Source organism: Bos grunniens, chromosome 8 (genome assembly GCF_055505025.1).
Source record: "Bos grunniens cultivar Pamir isolate PY7600 chromosome 8, Bosgru_T2T1.0, whole genome shotgun sequence".
NCBI lineage: Eukaryota > Metazoa > Chordata > Mammalia > Artiodactyla > Bovidae > Bos > Bos grunniens.
The window spans coordinates 98,945,357-98,967,991 of record NC_141172.1 but is presented as its reverse complement, the minus strand read 5'-3'; the positions used below and the strand labels follow the sequence as shown (position 1 = coordinate 98,967,991).

The window sequence follows — 22,635 nt, the reverse complement described above, 5'->3', positions numbered from 1 at the left end:
GATCCTTTGCATGGGCTTTGGAGCCAGATCTGGGGTCAAATTCAAACTCAGCCACCTTTGCCTAGAATAATATTTAACTTCGAGTTAACATTTCCATGCCTACTAAAACAGTGATAACAGCACTATACCTTCAACAGAGTATCAGAGTTCCCATTAAATGTTTGCAAAGCAAAATATGTTGTATTAATACATATTAAATGCCCAATAAACAGAAGCACTTACAATACTAATTCTTTAGCTCCAAATCAGTTCTCAAATGTAAATGCCCTAAAATAGGCTCCTCTGACTCAAAGGTTTATTTACGTTGATTCCCATCTTGTTTTCAAATCAATAAACCACATGCTGGTGTGTAGGAGGCACTGGGTAGCAGTTGATGATAAATACAGCATTTCTGCTCAGCATCCTCTCCACCAACAGCACCTCTGCACTGGCAGGGACGGAGGACTATGAGTGGCTCTAGACTGAATTCTCAGCTTTTCCTAAAAATAAGCTCACAGACTGAGTCACCCCTTTATTCCCAGGCTCCTCTGAAAGTTGAACAGGATGTCACAGTGTCCAGAAATAATCTCCACATTCCAACTCTAAATTGGCCTCCGTCGACAATCAGGCTTTCAGCTGAAGTTGGTTCAGATGCTTCTTCTGGGCTTCCGTCTACAGAGAATGACACGAGCGATAACAAGAGCTAAAGGTGACCCCTGCACAAAACAGAGAGGCCACCTCAGAAGCCTGCAGCAACTTACCAGCTCCAACAGCAATGGGACACTGGGCAAGCAGGCAAGCACCCTTGCCTCCACTCTGCCACCAGAGCAATCTCTGATAAACTCTGGGTCTTCGTGGCTCCACCAACCACGGTACCAAGTCCTGGCCCCTGAACCTGGCACGCCTGGCCTTCTGTGACCCAGCACCCACTGCCCTTGTGGCCTCACTTCCTGGTACGCTCCAGCCACACCCACCTCCTCGTCATTTCCTGCTGCTGCTCTGCTCCCTCATGAGCCTTGAGCCTTTGTCCACGCTGCCCGTTTGGCCTAGAACTTGGAACAAAGATCGTTCTCATCTTGGCCACCCTCACCAGGCCTAGGCTACTTTTGGGCCTTTTAGGGAGGACAGGAGGGGCTGGATGGAGCCCTGGGGCAGAGCAAGGGAATGAGCGAACCTATGAGACACAGGCCACATGGACCACACCATGGGAACCCAGAGGAGAGGTGGAGGGTCACGGGGTAGGTGTGCTGGAGGCAGAGAGATGTGCAGGACACGGCCCTGCATGAGCTTGGACAAGTTACATAGCCGCGTTGATGTTTTCTCTGAAATGAAAGGCAGAAAATGGCACCTGCCCTGCTCTTTGATGCACAAAAAGAGCATGGAAGTGGGAGAATTCTGCAAATGCTAAAAGAGGTATGAATCCACCAGGAATATTTTGGTCATTCTTGGTGATGAGGAAGGGGACAATCCAGGGCCTTGAACGAAACAGCCCTGATGGTTACTGAGCTGATATTCTGAGTTCTGGGATGTGGTCTAAAGCTCTACCCTCTGTTTTTAACTGGCTTTTGCGGAGGGAATATTCACCCTTTCTTCATCACATCTTCTCTGGTGGCTTAGATGGTAAAGTGTCTGTCTGCCTGCAATGCAGGAGACTCAGGTTCGATCCCTGGGTCAGGAAGATCCCCTGAAGAAGGAAATGGCAGCCCACTCCAGTACTCTTGCCTGGAAAATCCCATGGACGGAGGAGGCTAGTGGGCTACAGTCCATGGGGTCGCAGAGAGTCGGACATGACTGAGCGACTTCACTTTCATCACATCTTAGTGTGAATTGCTGTTCTTGGCCTTGACTAGAGGCTTCAAAGATAAACGGCTTCTACTGGAGACAAAGGGTGAGGGGACCCTGAGGGTCCCGGGTGCCAGAGGAAGTCAGGAGTGTGACAAAACGCAGAGGCCTGAGTCACTCCTGGCGGATGGCATCCCACTACTCTTGAGTCCCTGGGCCACTTCCCTCGGGACATGGTTTCTACTGCCACAGCCAGAAGCGGACTAGGATGCGAATGGCCATTACTGTGAGATGCAAGTGCCCCCTGACAGTAAGCAGAGACCCTGGTATGCATTGAATTACGTCCCCCACCACAGACACAGTGAAGCCCTCAGCCCTCAGTCAGTTCAGTTCAGTTCAGTCGCTCAGTCGTGTCCAAGTCTTTGCGACCCCATGGACTGCAGCATGCCAGGCCTCCCTGTCCATCACCAACTCCCAGAGTCCACTCAAGCTCATGTCCGTTGAGTCAGTGATGCCATCCAGCCATCTCATCCTCTGTTGTTCCTTCTCCTTCTGCCCTCAATCTTTCCCACCATCAGGGTCTTTTCAAATGAGAGTTCTTCGCATCAGGTGGCCAAAGTATTGGAGTTTCAGCTTCAACATCCATCCTTCCAATGAACACCCAGGACTGATTTCCTTTAGGATGGACTGGTTGGATCTCCTTGCAGGCCAAGGGACTCTCAACAGTCTTCTCCAACACCACAGTTCAAAAGCATCAGTTCGTCAACCCTCAGCTTTCTTTATGGTCCAACTCTCACATCCATACATCACTACTGGAAAAACCATACCTTTGACTAGACAGACCTTTTTTGGCAAAGTAATGCCTCTGCTTTTTAATATGCTGTCTAGATTGGTCATAACTTTTCTTTCAAGGAGCAAGCATCTTTTAATTTCATGGTTGCAGTCACCATCTGCAGTGATTTTGGAGCCCCAAAAATAAGTCTGTCACTGTTTCTACTGTTTCCCCATCTATCTCCCATGAAGTGATGAGACCAGATGCCATGATCCTAGTTTTCTGAATGTTGAGCTTTAAGCCAACTTTTTCACTCTCCTCTTTCACTTTCATCAAGAGGCTCTTTAGTTCTTCTTCGCTTTCTGCCAAAAGGGTGGTGTGATCTGCATATCTGAGGTTATTGATATTTCTCCCAGCAACCTTGATTCCAGCTTGTGCTTCCTCCAGCCCAGCGTTTCTCATGATGTACTCTGCATATAAGTTAAATAAGCAGGGTGACAATATACAGCCTTGATGTACTCCTTTTCCTATTTGGAACCAGTCTGTTGCTCCATGTCCAGTTCTAACTGCTGCTTCCTGACCTGCATACAGATTTCTCAAGAGGCAGGTCAGGTGGTCTGGTATTCCCATCTCTTGAAGAATTTTCCAGAGTTTGTTATGGTCCACTCAGTCAAAGGCATAGTCAGAATATGACCTTATAAATAGGGTCTTTACAGAGGTGCTGGGCTTCCCAGGTGGCGCTAGTGGTAAAGAACCCACCTGCCAAGGCAGGTGACATAAGAGACATGGGTTTGATCCCTGGGTTGGGACCATGCCAGCCCAGGAGGAGTTGGGCATGGCAACCCACTCCAGGATTCTTGAATGGAGAATTCCATGGACAGTGGAGCCTGGCGGGCTATAGTCCTTAGGGTCACAAAGAGTCAGACATGACCAAAGCGACTTAGAACACACACACACACGCACAGAGGTCATGAAAATCATGTCATTACGGCGAGGCTTAATCCAGCATGATGGTATCCTTATGAAAAGGGGAAATCTGGACATGGACACATGTAGAAGAGCTTGTGAAGGGATAAGACAGGGGCAGGGACAAGACAAGGAGAAAGGCCTGGAGCTGACCCCACCCTCACAGCCCTCAGATGAAACCTAGCCTGCTGATACTTGATCTCGCAGTCCAGCCTCTGGAACTGGGAGACCATACACTTCTGTCACTGAAGCCAACCCAGCCTGTGGCACTTGGTTATGACAGCCCTAAGAAACGAACAGGGCCTGTTTATAATAATCCAGGGGGAAAAAGAACTTCAGAAGCTGCAGTAGTCCAAATTGTTAGAATGTCCATGGGTTCAGTGGGTGAAAAACACAGGCACTAACCCCACGCAGGACATTCTGGAACCTGCCGACCTTACTGTCACTAACTCTAGTAGTGGCTCATTTTTATTTATGTATTTTGAAACTCCCTTGTGGCCATCCTGAATGCCCAGGCTCCTGGTTCACAGGCACGACTCCTGCCTTGATGGTCCACAGCAAGGTGTGCCATGGGGATGCTGATGCCTTGTGCCCAGCTGCTTGGGTACATGCATGCAGTGGGGTCACTGTTGGTCAAGGATGCTTCTCACTATTGCTTTCACGGTCACAGTGGGTGTCCAGCCCTCTCTTTTCTCAAGGGGGGATCGGTAGATCTCCAGGAATGAGATGAACCAGACTGAAAGCTGCTCTCGATGTGGAAGGAAGGCATCAAGAGGGGACTGAATTCAAATATTATTGTGGATCAAAAAACTGTCGCCTGCCATCCCAGTAAACAAGGCTGCTGCCCACCATCAAGCCATCAGCAACTGCAGACGCCCCAGAGGTGTACCCTGAGGGGAATTCAAGAAGGAGAATAAAAAGGATACTGGCCCCAGATAGCTAAGATCAAAAGAAACTTCAAGGAGCCAAACTCTTGTATCTTCTCATACATAGAAAAACACTAAAATCTGGGTTTGTGTGTGTGTGTGTGTGTGTGAATAGCCATCTTTTGATGTTGAACTACATGTTTATTTCATCAGAAAAGCTCCTATGTATCCTGCCTCTTCCCTCACCTCTTTGGAACAGTCCCTCAGGGCTGTCTGACAGGCTGCCATCCCCGGCTACAGTGCTTAGTACGGTCACTGAAGAAAACATAATTCTCAGCTTTTAAGTTGTGCGATTTTCGTGAGGGCAACACAGCCCAAGCATCCTGTCATGGCCCCAGATAAAAGGGGAAAGCTGGTAAAGCGACCGTCTCATCTGAACGAGCACTTACTGGGTATCCAGGATGTGACGGCTTCTCTCAAACTTGGGAACCCCAAGTGGGGGCCGGATGCTTCCTTGCCTTTTGAGCTGAGACAGGAGACAAGAGACACAACACACCTGGCAGAGTTTAGATGGAAAACTGTACAGAAGGAGGAGCCTGGGGAAACTCGCTAGGGAAGAGCCTCAAGCAGGTGGCTGGGGTGACGTCAGGTGAGGGACAGTGCGTGTCTGTGCTGTCCACATGTGGTGTCCAGCTGTTTGTGACCCATGGACAGCAGCACTCTGCCCATGAAATTTTCCAGGTAAGAATACTGGAGTGGGTTGCCTTTTTTCTACTCCAGGGCAGAGAGGGAGCTTTAAAGCAGACACCTGGCTAAGAAAAAATTCAGGGGAAATTCTCTGACTGTCCAGCGGTTAAGACTCCGCACTTCCACTGCAGGGGTCAAGGGTTCGATCTTTGATTTAGGAACTATTTAATAAAATCACGCATGCCATGTGGCACCACCAAAAAAAAAAAAAAAGATAAAAATAAATAGTCATACCTTATTTAAAAAAAAAAAAAAAAGAATTCAAGGAGTCCAGGGATGAGCCAGAAGTCACGACAGCCATTTAAAGGCTATTATCACTAACCTGTAGCTGAAATATTGCATCACCTTCAAACAGAAGGACAAGCCTCAGAAATATCTTCAGTTCCTATGACTTTGTCATAAGTAGCAATCACAGGTATTGTCATATTATACTGTAGTTGTGGGAGACGAATATCACTTATGTTCATTAATCATTAGAAATCGGAGTATGTATTGGAATAGTCACTTCAGTTCAGTTCAGTCACTCAAGTCATATCCAACTCTTTGCGACCCCATGGACTGCAGCACACCAGGCCTCCCTGTCCATCACCAACTCCTGGAGTTTACTCAAACTCATGTCCATTGAGTCAATGATGCCATCAAGCCATCTCATCCTCTGTCGTCCCCTTCTCCTCCTGCCCTCAATCTTTCCCAGCATCAGGGTATTTTCCAATGAGTCAGTTCTTCACATCTCATGCCCAAAGTATTGGAGTTTCAGCTTCAGCATCAGTCCTTCCAATGAATATTCAGGACTGATCTTTAGGATGGACTGGTTGGATCTCCTTGCTGTTCAAGGGACTCTCAAGAGTCTTCTCCAACACCACAGTTGAAAAGCATCAGCGCTCAGCTTTCTTTATGTCCAACTCTCACATCCACACATGACCACTGGAATGCCACTAACTTTTATTTAATACAATAATACAGAAGTATGTGCTGTGTGGTCTGCCATGTCTGACTCTGTGTGACTCCAAGGACTGTAACCCACTAGGCTCCTCTGTCCATGGAATTTTCCAAGGAAGCATACTAGAGTGGGTTGTCATTCCCTTCTCCAAATATAGAAGCATATACATTACCTATCACAATTTTCTAATAATGACCTGCCTGTATTTCAATGTAATTGGCCATCTTTTTAATCCTATGTATTTTATCTTGTGCATTGAAGCGTTATTCTGAGTCCACAAGCCTGGGAAGGAATCTGAGACATAAAACAGTTTAAGAACCCTGCTTTAAGGTTAATAAAATATCAATAACCTCATGTATACAGATGACACCACCCTTAAGGCAGAAAGCGAAGAAGAACTAAAGAGCCTCTTGATGAAGGAGAAAGAGGAGAGTGAAAAAGTTGGCTTAAAACTCAACATTCAGAAAACTAAGATCATGGCATCTGGTCCCATCACTTCATGGCAAATAGATGGGGAAACAGTGGGAACAGTGACAGACTTTATTTTGGGGGGCTCCAAAATCACTGCAGATAGTGACTAAAGCCATGAAATTAAAAGACATTTGCTCCCTGGAAGAAAAGTTATGACCAACCTAGACAGCATATTAAAAACAGAGATATTACTTTGTCAACAAAGGTCCGTCTAGTCAAAGCTATGGTTTTTCCAGTGGTCATGTATGGATGTGAGAGTTGTACCATAAAGAAAGATGAGGGTTGAAGAACTGATGCTTTTGAACTGTGGTGTTGGAGAAGACTCTTGAGAGTCCCTTGGACAGCAAGGAGATCCAACCAGTCCATCCTAAAGGAGATCAGTCCTGGGTGTTCATTGGAAGGACTGATACTGAAGCTGAAACTCCACTACTTTGGCCACCTGATGCGAAGAACTGACTCATTTGAAAAGACCCTGATGCTGGGAAAGATTGAGGGCAGGAGGAGAAGGGGACGACAGAGGATGAGATGGCTGGATGGCATCACCGACTCAATGGACATGAGTTTGAGTAAACTCCAGGAGTTGGTGATGGACAGGGAGGCCTGGCGTGCTGCAGTCAATGGGGTCTCAAAGAGTCAGACATGATTGAGTGACTGAGCTGAACTGAAAGTGGCTTGGGCTCTATGTGAAATGCACTGTGAAGGCAGCAATGAACTGTGATGGCACTGACACTGTCCTTGTCCTCCAGGAGCTTCTAATCAAATGGAAAGAAAGAGATGGGAACTACTCTCTTTCCCCTCCTCCTTGTGCTTCCTGCTGCTTATTCCCATTAAGCCAATTATAGCACCTCTGCTAGTCCATATGGCAGCTCTGCGGGATCTAGAAAAGATACCTCTTCCTCAAGGCACCTTTCTGGCACCTGCTAGAAAACTGCCCTAACCAATACAAAGCCACAGTGAGCATGTGTGAATGGTGCCCCTGGGAGCAGTTACCACCCCAGACGAGGGTCTGACTGATACATCTCTGCAGAGACACCAGGTAAGAAGGCTCCTTATGAACAAAGGGTAGGCAAGGATGTCCTTATCCCCTGGACATAAGTTCCTCAAAGACAAGGCATCTTCCCAAGACAGTCAGAGTTGACATGGGATGAAAACCACTTGTTCTCTCAGGCTCAGGGCTTTACCCTTTGTGAGAAACTTGTATTTTCATGGGTGATTCTGGAAACTAAAAAAGCCTCCACAGCTTCAAGGAATGAATCCTGCGGGGTGAAAGGGAAGACTTAAAGCAACGAATCTCTAATGCTGAAAGTATGGGAACTACATTTGGTCAGATAACCCTTACATTATACTACATTGGTGGTTCTCAAAGGGCTTATTTTATCCTCCAGGGAACATTTAGCAATGTCTGGGGACACTTTTGATTGTCATGCTGGGGCCTGGGCAATGCTACTGGAATTTACTGGCTAGAGAGCAGGGATACCGCTAAACATACAATGCACAGGACAGCCCCCGCTCCCACAGTAAAGAATTATCTGGACCAAGCTGTCAGTAGTGCTGCAGTCAAGGAAGCCTTACACTAACCCCATGCTCGGCTTCCTATTCTCCCAGCAGCTGCTCAGAAGTTATCCAGAAAGAGAATTTCAGGGTCTGGCATATGTCTGACCAGAAAGGCAAAAGCCATCCGCTGATCGAGGGAGGATCCGCAAGTGTCCACACCACAGCCTGCTCCACCCCTCATCCCCCCATGCTCACACGGCCGTCCAAGTATGGCAGTAATCCCTTTCTAAATCTGATTTCACAACTGTGGCTCTGCTATCTCTCCAAACCTTGGGCAATTTGAAAATATTTACTAAGTCACCAAAGTCCCTTTGGAAATTTCCAGGCAAACAGGACTCAAAATTGTAGCTGGCTCTTTTGGACAAGAAAGGAAAGGGGGACAGAAAGGAAACAGTTGATGGTTTAGGGAGGTCAAAGTGGACTCTGCTGCCATAGGCCATTGGCAGCTTTGACCCCTACTGGTCACTTCATTTGCAAATGAAGCCATTTGCCCTATGGCTTCCCTCAACTCACCCTCAGCCAAGGGCTAATGAACGGCAGGGCAGTGGGTCAGAAGCCACTTTCCACTGGCTTCCTGCTCTGACTCAGGGAATGTGGTGGGCATGTTCTCTGACTCCCATTCTGACACTGCACCCTTAAAATCCCCCGGGGAGCACAGCATGACGCTCCTGGCAATTTCTGAGGAGAAATAAAAATGACATGAAGAATCACCAGTGCTTTTCCTCTACCCTCTTAACCCCTGTCAACGGAAAAAAATGGCTTTAAACGTAATCATTTATTTTTAGACGGGCCAAACTGATACCTCTAAGAGAGCAGATTTTCTGGTTTTCAAAAGAAAACACATAGTTGGCTAGAGAGCGAGGATATAACAAGAAAACTCTAGAGAAGCAAAACTCAACATGTGAGCATTTCAGTAACTATAAGCCTTTCATCATAGTAACCCAGAAGAGAGTGAAAAGGGTGTCTATGCGTTACACTGTTTTTCTTTCTCATTCACTCTGCTTTATTTTTTTTAAAAAATTATTGAAATATAGTTGATTTACAATGCTGTTAGTTTCAAGTTTGGTGCATAGCGATTCAGTTATTTATATATATATATACACACATACATATATACATAATGTTTAACTTCAGTATATATTCTTTTTCCTTAGAGGTTATCATAAGATATTGTGTATAGTTCCTTATACTATACAATAGGCCTTCGTTGTTTATCTATTTTATATGTTATAGTGTTTATATGTTAATCTCAGCCTAATTTATCCTTCCCTTCACCCCCGCCCCCCCCCCCCCGCTCTCTCCTTTGGTAACCATGTTTGTTTTCTATGTTTGTGAGTCTGTTTTGCTTTTGTAAATAAGTTCATTTGTATCATATTTTTTATATTTGTCTTGCTGATTTACTTCTATCCATATTGTTACAAATGGCATTATTTTATTCTTTTTTTTGCGCTATACTGTGCTAAGTTGCTTCAATCATGTCCAACTCTTTGAGACTCTATGGACTGTAGCCCTCCAGGCTCCTCTGTCCATGGAATTCTCCAGGTAAGAATACTGGAGTGGGTTGCCACGCCCTCCTCCAGGGGATCTTCCCAACCGGGGGATAGAATCTGCATCTCTTATGTCTCCTGCACTGGCATGTGGGTTCTTTACCACCAGCACCACCTGGGGAGCCCATGTCTTGGCCACTGTAGATAGTGCTGCTGTGAACACCGAGGTGCGTGTATCTTTTCAAATTAGAGTTTTCTCCAGATATATGTCTAGGAGCTTTACTGTTCTGAACTGTCAGCAACCAGACAACAGTCACATCTTTAGCCAAAAGATTCCTAGAACCTTCATAGGCAGAACTCTCTGACATAAATCACAGCAACATCTTTTTTAATCCATCTCCCAGAATAATGGAAATAAAAACAGAAATAAACAAATGGGACCTACTTAAACTCAAAAGCTTTTGCACAGCAAAGCAAACAATAAACAAAACAAAAAGACAATCCACAGGTTGGGAGAAAATATTTGCAACTGATGTGACAGATAGGGATTAGTCTCCAAAATTTACAAACATCTTATGATACTTATCAGCATCAAAACAAACAACCCAACCAACAAATAGGCAGAAGACCTAAATAGACATTTCTCCAAAGAGGACATATAGGTAGCCAAGAGGCACATGGAAAGATGTTCAACATTGTTAGTTATTAGAGAAATGCAAACCAAAACTACAATGATATATCACCTCACACCAGTCAGAATGGCTATGATCAAAAAATCCACAAACAACAAATGCTGGAGAGGATGTGGACAGAAGGGAATCCTCCTACCCTGTTGATAGGAATGTAAATTGGTACAGCCACTATGAAGAATAGCATGGAGGTTCCTTAAAAAGCTAAAAATAGAGCCACCATATGACCCTGCAACCCCACTCCTGGACATATATCTGGAGAAAGATGATCTGAAAGAATACACGCACCCCTATGTTCACTGCAGCACTGTTTACAACAGCCGAGACATAGAAGCAACCTACATGCCCATTAACAGAGGAATGGCTAGAGAAGATGTGGTACATATACACAATGGAGTATTACTCAGCCATTAAAAAGAATAATACGATGCCATTGCAACAACATGAATGGACCTAGGGAGTGTTGTACTGAGTGAAGTAAGTCAGGCAGAGAAGGAGAAATATTGGATGACATCCCTTATATGTGAAATCTAAAAAGGAATGATACAAATGAACTTACAAAACGGAGACTCGCAGACTGAGATGAACTTATAGCTGCCAGGGGGAAGGGACAGTTGGAGAGTTTGGGAAGGTCACGTACACACTGCCATATTCAAAATGGATAACCAACAAGGACCCACCGTATAGCACATGGAACTCTACTCAATGTTACATGCCAGCCTGGATAAGAGTGGGGTTTGGGGAGAATGGATACATGTATCTGTATGGCTGAGTCCCTTTGCTGTTCACCTAAACTACTACAACATTGTTAATCGGCTATACTCTAATACAAAATACAAAAGTTTAAATTTGGGGAAAGAAAGATTCCTAGGACCTTAAAGGCAAACACAACCATAGAAGATACAGAGTTTAGAGCAGGAGTCAGCCCAAGCTTTTCCATGAAGAGTCAGAAAGTAAACGTTTTAAGCTTTGCAGGCTACACGGTCGGTCTCTGTTGGAACTACTCACTTCTGCTGCTGTAGTGTGCAATCAGCCATAGACCACATGCAAACGAATGGCAATGAGTATGTTCTGATAAAACTTTATGTGTGGATACGGAATCTAAACTTCATATGATTTTCCCATCATGAATTTTTTTTTTTAATTTCCATTTACACATGTAATAACCACATATTGCTCACAGGCCTTATGAAGAGAGACTGCAGGCCAGATCTGACCCACAGATTGCTGTTTACTGATGCCTTGGTCTAGACAGAAAATGGGGATTTACATTCATTCTTCATTCTGAAGGTACTCTATAAAATTGATTTTCCTTCTCATCTCACTGTGATTCTGAAATCACCCTAGTAAAGTTGATAAATGAAAAAACAAACAAACAAGAGAAATCAATCAACCATCACAGCATTCTCAACCAAAACAACCAGGCTGGGAATGAGCTGAGTGCGAGCACTGCATGAGTCACAGACGACACACCACAAGGCCACATCTTGCTCAATGCAGTATAAGATATACCAGCTGCTGAAGGCTAGCATTCCAGTGATTATTTTCAAAATGACCCAGTATGAACAATCTCTTTGTTTAGTCTTCACAGTTTTATGTTATTCAAAGGTTGGGCTAGGGGAGGGGGTTGGAAGAGGGCTGGGAAATGTCCTAATTTCTGAAATCCAGTTGTCCTCTGTCCTCCAACACACACTAGTCCCTTTCTTATTCTCCAGAAAGAACATGTCTAGTCTCTAGTGGGTTCACAACATGTCTAGTGGGTTCAAAACACATGAATGTATTGATGAGATCCTCTTAACCTTTCACTACATGCCCTATCATCTCACAAATGTATCACTATATAAAATCAATGAGTATCGATAGATCGGGAGTTTGGGATTGACATATACACATTGCTATATTTAGATAATCAATAAGCATCTACTGTATAGCACAGGAAACTCTCAATATTCTGTAATAACCTAAATGGGAAAAGAATTTGAAAATCAGATACATGTACATATATAACTGAATCATTTTGCTGTACACCTGAAACTAACACATTTGTTAGTCAACTATACTCCAATAAAAAAATTCTATTTTTATTTTTTATTTTATTTTTAAACTTTACATAATTGTATTAGTTTTGCCAAATATCAAAATGAATCTGCCACAGGTATATATGTGTTCCCCATCCTGAACCCTCCTCCCTCCTCCCTCCCCATACCATCCCTCTGGGTCATCCCAGTGCACCAGCCCCAAGCATCCAGTATCGTGCATCGAACCTGGACTGGCATCTCATTTCATACATGATATTTTACATGTTTCAATGCCATTCTCCCAAATCTTCCCACCCTTTCCCTCTCCCACAGAGTCCATAAGACTGTTCTATACATCAGTGTCTCTTTTGCTGTCTCGTACACAGGGTTATTGTTACCATCTTTCTAAATTCCATATATATGCGTTAGTATATTGTATTGGTGTTTTTCCTTCTGGCTTACTTGACTCTGTATAATAGACTCCTGTTTCATCCACCTCATTAGAACTGATTCAAATGTATTCTTTTTAATGGCTGAGTAATACTCCATTGTGTATATGTACCACAGCTTTCTTATCCATTCATCTGCTGATGGACATCTAGGTTGCTTCCATGTCCTGGCTATTATAAACAGTGCTGCGATGAACATTGGGGTACACGTGTCTCTTTCCCTTCTGGTTTCCTCAGTGTGTATGCCCAGCAGTGGGATTGCTGGATCATAAGGCAGTTCTATTTCCAGTTTTTGAAGGAATCTCCACACTGTTCTCCATAGTGGCTGTACTAGTTTGCATTCCCACCAACAGTGTAAGAGGGTTCCCTTTTCTCCACACCCTCTCCAGCATTTATTATTTGTAGACTTTTGGATCGCAGCCATTCTGACTGGTGTGAAGTGGTATCTCACAGTGGTTTAAAAAATGAAATAAGGAAGAGAAAAAAATAAAACCACTGAGTATTTTCATATTTACATGGAAGAGTGAAACACAGACCCAGAAAAAGTGGGTTCTGAACTCAGTTGTGAATGCGGCATATATGTGAAGGGGATGAGCTTGCCAGATAAAATATAGGATGCCCAGTTAAATCTGAATTCAAACAAACAACAAATCATTTGTTTAGTATAAAAGTGTGTCCCATGCAATAATTGGGCATCCTATAATTTTAGTTGCTAAATGTGATAACTCTAGTAGAGGCTAGAGCAGAAAAAACAAACCAGGCTGAAGCAGAAGGTATTTATTGGGGAAAAGCAAGAACTCGTTCTGGTTAACCCTCTAACCTCTAAGTGATTTTCAGAAGCCTTAAAGTCAGGGTACAAGGTGGAGACAAGGAGAACTACTTACATTCCAACATTCCAATGTGTACAGAGTTTGAAAAGCAGTGCTTCCTGGGGGAGTCCTGAGGGCTGATGGACTGTTCTGCATCCTGAGTGTGCTGGCAGTTACATAAATCTACATCTTACAAAATTCGGAGACGTGTACATCAAAAAGGTGACTTTTGCTCTATGTTAATTTCATTTTTAAGGAGTGTTTTCAGTTGTTATTTCTTACAGAGAACAGGGGAGTTGGCCCAACATGCTGGATAAGGAACCGATCTAAGTAGCAATACTGACTCTACCTGAGACTACATTTTTCTTACGGTCCCCCTAAGGTAGTCCTCGATGGGTTTCTGGCAGGCTGCCCATTTATTTGCTCAACAGGACTAAACACACCTACATTTGACTTAGCTTCAACTGTAATACTATCATCCTATCATCTCCGCATACTACCAGCTTTAGAATTAAATACAATATTGTTGTGCAAGGCGAAGTGGGAAACTGGGGGCCTGGGGTGGGGATCGGGAAGGGGTGAGGGGTGAGGAATGAATCCAGCCCACACTGGATTAAAATCTGTGTTTGGTTTGCCCACACAGTGCTTCAATGGTTATGATATAAATATCAACAGACTTCCTTCAAAAGCTGGATTTCCAGATGCCCTTGAACAATACAAGATCCTTGAGTTGTATTCCCATAAAGTGCCCATCAGCTGGAGTTGAGTACTGCCCAGGGAGCCCACTCTCTCCAGTCAGCAGAGTCCCACAGGCTCGGCCACCACGTCAGCCTGCCACCTGGGCTCAATTGAGGTTTTAACGCCCAATATAAGGCATTCAGCCAGCTGTCTGGCCCAAGGGAAACTCTCAGGACCTGGGAGACCCTTCCTCCCACTGAAAGAAAGCTATAGAATCAAGTTGCAGTCTTTGACTTGCTTTCTGAGCCCTGGGGTGCCCTGTCTCCCTATAGGGGAGATGCTCCCCTCCTGTTCCCCACACATGCTAAGCCATTTTGCTTCAAGATTTGCTCTGTGGACCTGAGCTCAGGGCAGATGAGAACTGGAATCCTCTAGAGGCCGGGACATGCCAGGACAGAAAGTAATGATGGCAGGAAGGGAAGAGAGCAGACAGGGACTGAGCAATTGAAATTACTTTCACCTTAGCCTCCTCTGTGTTGTCAAGTCCAGTACTTCCTCTTCATCATGGCCATCAGATCCAATGCTGATCAGACATTTATCATTCTCACTCCCGTGTGAATAAGGACGGGGAGTGATGAGGCTGCCAGAGTCTTATTTCTAGTAGTTGGTAGAGTTAGAGAGTATATTCTTTTTAAAATTAATTTTTATTGGAGTATAGCTGCTCACAATGCTGTGTTAGTTTCTACTGTACAGTAAAGTGAAACAGCTATATATATACATATATCCCCTTTTTTGGATTTCCTTCCCATTTAAGTCACCACAGAGCATTGAGTAGCATTCCCTAAGCTATACAGTAGGTTCTTATTATCTATTTTATGCATGCATGCTAAGTCACTTCAGCTGGGTCTGCTCTTTGTGACCCTATGGGTCATAGCCCACCAGGTTCCTCTGTCCATGGGATTCTCCAGACAAGAATACTGGAGTGGGTAGCCATGACCTTCTCCAGGGGAATCTTCCTGACCCAGAGTTCAAACCCGTGTCTCTTGGTCTCCTGCAGTGGCAGGCAGGCTTTTTACCACTAGCGCCATCTGGGAAGCCCTCAACAGACTATTAATAGTGTATATATGTTAATCCCAATCTTCCATTTCATCCCACTCCCCCCTCCCCCTTCAGGGTCCATAAGTTTGTTCTATACATCTGTATTTCTGCTTTGCCATTTTTCTAGATTCCACAAATATGCATTAATACACAGTATTTGTTTTCTCCTTTTTTTTTTTTTTTCTACTTACTTTACATTGTCTGACAACCTAGAGAGTATATCAACAGTCAGCCTCCCAGGACCTGCCCTGCCTTCTGACCCATCCCCACAGACCTATCTCAGTTACTGTTAAATATCTTTTGGGTTTTGCTGCAACTTTTATTTGATGACCAGCACTAAATTCTAAACACATATGCTCAGATTTCACTGTTCATGGACACGGCTGCCTACATACCAGCTGGAAAAGAAAAATGAGCACTCAGATGATGGGCTTATCACTACCTATAGTGTGTGTGTGTTTCCTGGATAAGCAGTGTTTCCTTTCAAGGCCACTCATACTAACTTCAAGCTTTCCAGATCATTTTTTGAACAGATCATTTTCCCCCAGCTTTAAGGTATGATTAAAAAAAATTGTCTACATTGACAGTGTATAACATATTTTTGATATACATTGAGAAATAAAGATCATAATTAAGCTAATTCATATATCCATCACCTCACACAGCTACCATTTTTGTGTGTTTAATGATAACACATGAGATCTACTCCCTTGGCATATTTCAAGTATGTAGTAACATGGTTTTTAACCAGTCACCATGCTATATATTGGGACTCTAGAACTTATTCAATTTATAATTGAAAGTTTTACTTTTGATTAACATCTCCCCTTTCCCCCACTTCCCACCCTCTAATATCTACCACTCTCCTCTCTAAGTTCAATATTCTTTTAGATGCCACATATAAGTGAGATTACAGGTATTTATCTTTCTGTGTCTGGCTTTTTTCACTTAGCAGAATGCCCTCCAGGGTCCATCCATGTTAGTCACAGATGGCAGGATGTCTTTCTTTATAAAGGCTGAATAATACTCCACTCTAGATATACCACATTTTCTTTATTCAATCATCTGTCAATGAACACTTAGGTTGTTTTAATCTCTTGGCTACTGGGAACAAGGCTGCAATGAACATGGAAGTGTAGATGTCCTTCCAAGATAGTAATTTTGTTTCCTTGTAATATATACATAGAAGTGAAATTGCTGGATCACATAGCAGTTCTATTTTTAACTTCTTGATGAACCTCTACACTCTTTTCCACTTTTCAAATCTTTATGTCTCACAGTTCCACTGCGGCAAGAAAATTTTTGAACCATTTCCTGACCCATTAGAAGCAGCAAGTATCATTAGCCCAAGCTGACAAGTCAAATCCCTTATCGGGAAACTAAGATCCCATGTGCTACACAGAGTGGCCAAAAAAAAAGGTAAAATAATATATCACTAACAATAAAGATGATCCTCAACCATACTGTTTTTGCATGTGTTTAAAAAAAAAAGATGAACCAGGAGCCCAGAGGGGAGCCGCTGAATTGACCCCTTGCCTCTTGGCCAAAAGGTACCTCTCCCAGATCTGGCTTCTCTCTCCATCACATAAGGACATACACGTATCACAGGTCCCAAGCCTGAAGCCCCATGTGATATTTACTGGTCTCAAAAATTGTTGGCATCATTGCTCAAACTCAGAGAATGAGGATCCCCTAGCTACCACCAAGGGGTTAAGTTTTCAAGCCTATGTTTTTCTGTTAAGAATAACATTTTTTATAACCCTCAAAGTTTTAAGTTTCAGCCCTGACTTTAAAAATAAAGTGAATCCTCTGATGACTGGTTATAATTTAGAAGAAAGGGGGAAAAATCCCACCCACCTAGAATAGTAAGTAAATCGGTATCATGCAGCAAAAAACTAAGGGCAGGTTTCACAAATGCCTTGAAGACATCTTGCTAGTGCACAGACTGTCAAGAGCCTGGAAGCCCGCAGGGTAATGAAATAGGCTGCCAGAGGGGAAACGAAGAGCTGGAAGATGTGTTTTGAGGTCTGGCTCATAGCCTTTGCTAGGGCTTTTATCTTGGGAGCGCATGTGGCTTTTCTTCCCCCCTCCCATTTTATGCAAGGGAAAGGGACCAGGTTCCCTATTTCCTTCTTCTAGCTAAGCTCAGAGGATGCTACAGAGACATGGACACTAGAGTCAAAGACCGGCCCCAAAGTATTTTTAATATACGTTCAAGCATTATGTAAATAGATTAAAGGCTTGTCTCTGTCCGTCTCTCTGTGTATTTAGTAATCTCCTTTTGTGGATTCTAATTCAACATGAGACTAATGGAAAAGACTGCCATACCCATTAACCAAGGACATATGCAGCTCCAACATGCACCCCCACCCCCACAAACCTCTGCTTCTGCCGGCATTTCCTGCCAGAAATAGGTCTCAGCTGTGCGGTATTCGCCCAAACCCACAGCGCTCGTGTGCAAACTTTCCTCTACAAAGCTCCTTATGCTGGGCGGCCATCACCCAGCAGCCCGTCCGTGTTCTCTTAGGTCTCTCTCATTCTGCTACGTGTGGCCTCTGTCCTTTGTGTTTTAAGACAAATTTAGAGCCTGGGTGAGGCTGAAACCATCTGAATAAGAAGCACTGGTTCGCACAATGGATGCTACAATTAGGATGAGGGAAGATTGGAGGACATCTTGGCGAGAATAAACTCCTCTTTGACATGGCAATGACAAGCCCGGCTTGTGCACACAGAGTGACTTAGGAGAATCACTAACCATCATTTAGTAAGTGAACCTCAGTTGCCCTGGCCTCCTATTAGAGTTGACCACGTGAGAAGCAGCTGCATTGAGAATCAGGCCTGCAGGCTGGAGAGGCTGCTACAAGACTTGACTGCTGATCTGCTCTGGGACTTCTCCATCTAGAGCATCATACACATTTCGTGTGGGCTTCCCAGGCGGTTCAGTGGTAAAGAACCCTCCTGCCAATGCAGAAGACGCCAGAGACACAAGTTTGATCCCTGGGTTGGGAAGATTCCCAGAATAGGAAATGGCAACCTGCTCCAATATTCTTGCTGGGAAATCCCATGGGCAGAGGAGCCTGGAGGACTATACTTCTTGGGGTTGCAAAGAGTTAGACCGTGACTGAAGCAACTTAGCACGCACGCACGCACGCAAATAGATTAAAACAAGTACCCAAGACAAACAAAATCTCCTCTTGAGCAGCCAATTGACGTAAGAGGGACACGACTACATCACTTTCAAACTGAGCTAGGTTTGTTATCATTGTTTAGTCACTAAGTCACGCCCAACTCTCTTGTGACCCCATGGGCTATAGCCCACTTGAATTTGGTCTCTTATTCCGTCTCATCTCTTTAAGATATCCATACTTCACAAACTCCTGGGCATGTCGCAGTGGGTATGTGATACTTATGAAGACCCAGGCCATCATCTCCCTTGGCCTTCTATCACTTCACCAGCGGTACTCAACGTGTGTTCCTTAGAACAGCAGCTGCAGCTAGGAACAGCAAACCCTGGGAACTTGTTAGCAATGCAAATTCCCAGGCCCTACCCCAGATCTACTGAATCAAACTCTCTAGGAGGAGGACCCAGCAATCTGTGTGTCTAAGGAGCCCTCCAGGTGATCCTAATGCACTGCAGTTTGAGAATCACGGTTCTGTACCACTGCTATGGTACAGTCTATGTCCATAGCAAAAGTCTATGTCCAGTAGCAGCCGCTGCTATTATTAGAAGTCCTGAGCCCAGCTGAGTCACCCTACATTGTCTGTAATTCAAGGCTGATATATTAAAATCGTCTCAAACACCTGGTAACATGTGACGGCTCAAATTTGCCTACCCTTTTTTTTTTTTAATTTTTTATGTGGACCATGTTCTAAGTCTTTATCCAGTTTGTTAAAATACTGCTTCTGTTTTTTATGTTTTGGTTTTTCTGTCATGAGGCATATGGAATCTGAGCTCCCTGACCAGAGATCAAACCCGCACCCCCTGCATTGGAAGGCAAGGGCTTAACCACTAAATGGTCTGTCTATCTTGTTAAAGATGCTTCTATGATAGTGGAGTTTCCCACATCAAGATGCTGTATTTTAAGCTTTTCTGTCAATTTTGAGAAAGCCATCATCTACCTAGACATGAATTTTGAGTTATAATAATGTCAGTGGTTAAAAGGAGCTAGTATCAACATATAGCAAATATGCACTTTTCCCAATGATCCAAACATTTGGACACCAAACTCACAAAGCCCTGCTGAAAATGCACCCTGCTTTTGTAACATTATGAGAGATCTAAGGGGGACTGGTAGTACTACTTCATAGCATCCTTATGAAATCCAAATAAGCCCATGCATAAAGAAATCACAGTGTAAAGTTCAAAGCTCTACTTATATCTGGAGGTCACAAAAGGTCAACCCATGGACCAAAAGAAATTTCGTTTCATCCACAAACTTTTAAAAACTTTTTAAGCCAGTTGATTTTGAAATGGGAGTTCTCACATTTTAAAAAGGAAGATATCTGTCTCTTGAGAATCAGTGGATGTGACAACATAGGACCCACGTTCACATCTAGTATAAATGAACTGTGCCTTCACTGAGAAGAGGTATCTTCCCTTCAGGTCCTTACAATTTCCCATTCAATATGTGTCACTCATTTATGTTACATGCTGGCTCCCAGGTCCTTCTGGGCTTGCAAATCCTGTTCACTGTAAACAATCCTTTTCATCGTTATTATTAGTATCCTCCTGCACTGCAAAGGTGTCACTATATTCATGAAATTCAGTGTGGCAATTCACCAGTTGAGGTGAAAAGAATTCATTTTTCACCCTTTGCATCCATTTTCTCCTTAAAAATTGTGCGTTATGATTTGTTGATTCACTTACTATAAAAAGAAAACTTTTGTTGAGTGATTTCTGTAAGCTTGCACTGAGTATTTCCCATGAAACCTGTCAAATAACCTTCAAAACAATTCCAGGAGACTAGTACTATCATTATCCCCACCTTATAGATGAGGAAACTGGGGAAGAGCAAGGTCACACAGATACTAACAGAAAAGCTGCCGGGATATGAGCCAAGGCTTTCGGAGGCCAGAATCCACGCTTGTTACTTGCCAGAGTGCAAGGCACTGACAGCCTTGGGGACCACTGTGTCTGTGCATCAATGCAATTTGTTCTCTCAGTCAATATCTCAACACGAGGACCAACTCTTACTGCCAAGGAAGTTGACCCACATCCTCAAGGGGGATCAGTGATGAAATTCGGGTAGTTCAAAGGATCAACAGTGGCGGTCCCCAGTGCACTGGAAAACCCCAGAGAAATGGAGAAGGGCTATTACTGAGCCCTGGATTCCTTCTAAATACTGGCAAATCATAACCCACAAGCCCCCCTGCTTGGCTTTTTAAATGATGACCAGTCTATTTCACAGGGCACTCGCCAGAGCAACTGCTCTTTGTCCCAAGAGGCTAAAGCCTGAAATACTCAGAGGTACAAATAACTGGTCAGAGAGGTGTATGACCCTTGGGCATATTTGTGTAAGGCCTGCCTTGGCACTCTCAGACCTGGCAACGACCCTGAATGTGCCCCAAGTGGCATCTATCCACTGGGCGGTCCTGCAGAGTCATCTGGGTCAAGCCCTTCCTCAGCACCACTGTCCTGGGCAAACCATTTTTTAAACTTCAGCTTGAACTTTTAGAAGCAGGGTACCATTTACGTGGAAGAAGATGAACAAATGTATGGCTGGCATCTTCAGTTCTCCCATCCTCTTACCAGCTGCCTGCCAATGCAGAGGTTCATACGGGACATGTACAGGGATGGTCTCCCCAAGAACCACAGTTTGTGTTACTATAAGTCTTGGATTTGAGTCTATAGAACCTCTGAGGGATCCCTGACCTGGGAAGCTAGGCTGGACTGGATCCCACGCAAACGGCAGCCAGGATTTCTGCCCAAGCCAGGTAGGCCAACCCAAGTGGCCTGGATCAGAGCAGGCTGACTGGTTTCCTGAGCCTTTGGTCCACATTCCAACTCTGATACTCAAGGTCTTCCTGCTCAGAGGCAAGAACAACACTGAGAGATGAAGCCAAGGAAATGCCTTGTCTCTTTGCAAGTACAGGGCAGAGCCAGCCTAAGCCACCCACCTACATCCAGGCCTTCTCAGGACAGAAAATGGGAGCAGGTGGAGGCCACAGGCCACTAACTGCAACCCCTGGGGGAGAGTTTTAAGGGGGAGAGGGGCCCAAAGTGAAATCCCCAAAGGGCAGATTCCACAGAGGCACATCCAGGCACACATACCCCAAAGCTAACCCCCTCTCCTCTGCCCCCCGCCCCCAGTTAAAGGATCCTAGAGGCAGCTCTCACCCATAGCAGAGCACCCCGTGCCCAAAGCTAGACATGCCACCAATACTAGGAATCAGGAGTCAGGAGAGAGATACAACCCTTCTACTTCTCACTGTGTGAGCCCAGACCTCTGCATGCTACTGCTACTGCTGCTAAGTCACTTCAGTCGTGTCCGACACTGTGCAACCCCATAGATGGCAGCCCACCAGGCTCCCCCGTCCCTGGGATTCTCCAGGCAAGAACACTGGAGTGGGTTGCCATTTCCTTCTCCAATGCATGAAAGTGAAAACTGAAAGTGAAGTCGCTCAGTCGTGTCTGACTCTTCGTGACCCCATGGACTGCAGCCTACCAGGCTCCTCCATCCATGGGATTTTCCAGGCAAGAGTACTGGAGTGGGGTGCCATCGCCTTCTTCGGACACCTCTGCATACTCTATTGTAAAGTGCAGACAATGAGTCCTGCCTAGCACAGATCAGAATTAAGGTAATACATGCAGGTTTTTGTAAATTGTAAAGTGCTACACAAACGCCAAAGATCGTTTTTATTATTCCAGAGTTCGAGTTCTTAATAAGCAACCAAATACCCTAAAAAGCCAGCGTAGGTTGGATTGGCATCTTGTGAGTGTGCCAAGTTGCTTCAGTCGTGTCTGACTCTTTGTGACCCTGTGGACTGTAAGCTCGCCACGTTCCTCTGTCCATGAGAGTCTCCAGGCAAGGATACTGGAGTGGGTTACCATGCCTTCCTCCAGGGAATCTTCCCGAACCAAGGATTGAACCTGAGTCTCTTACGTCTCCTGCATTGGCAGGTGGGTTCTTGACCACTAGCGCCACCTCAGCACATATGGCCTGAGAACCTCTCTGAGGGCTTTTACTCAAGACATTCTCTGAAACATTCAGTTATCTTCACCTGAGCGCAAGGAAGACCCTCTTTTTGTGACGTGCAGACATAACAACATCCTCCCCCAAAACTGGTTTGCACTGAGACGCCATGGCTTCTTCCCCGAGGGAACCCGTTA

The 22,635-nt window shown here is 44.5% G+C and overlaps 1 protein-coding gene and 1 long non-coding RNA gene across 10 annotated transcripts in view; both read right to left on the bottom strand.

Annotated features, from left to right (window-relative positions):
• The window catches only part of PALM2AKAP2 (PALM2 and AKAP2 fusion), a 522,805-nt gene that overhangs the window by 359,772 nt on the left and 140,398 nt on the right, over positions 1-22,635 (bottom strand). The gene's annotated exons all lie outside the window — the stretch shown is intronic.
• LOC147367779 (uncharacterized) lies at positions 499-22,634 on the bottom strand. The gene is made up of 2 exons (XR_015132111.1): positions 741-22,634; positions 499-651 (listed from the first exon to the last, which is right to left on the bottom strand). It is a non-coding gene; the product is annotated as an uncharacterized LOC147367779 (long non-coding RNA).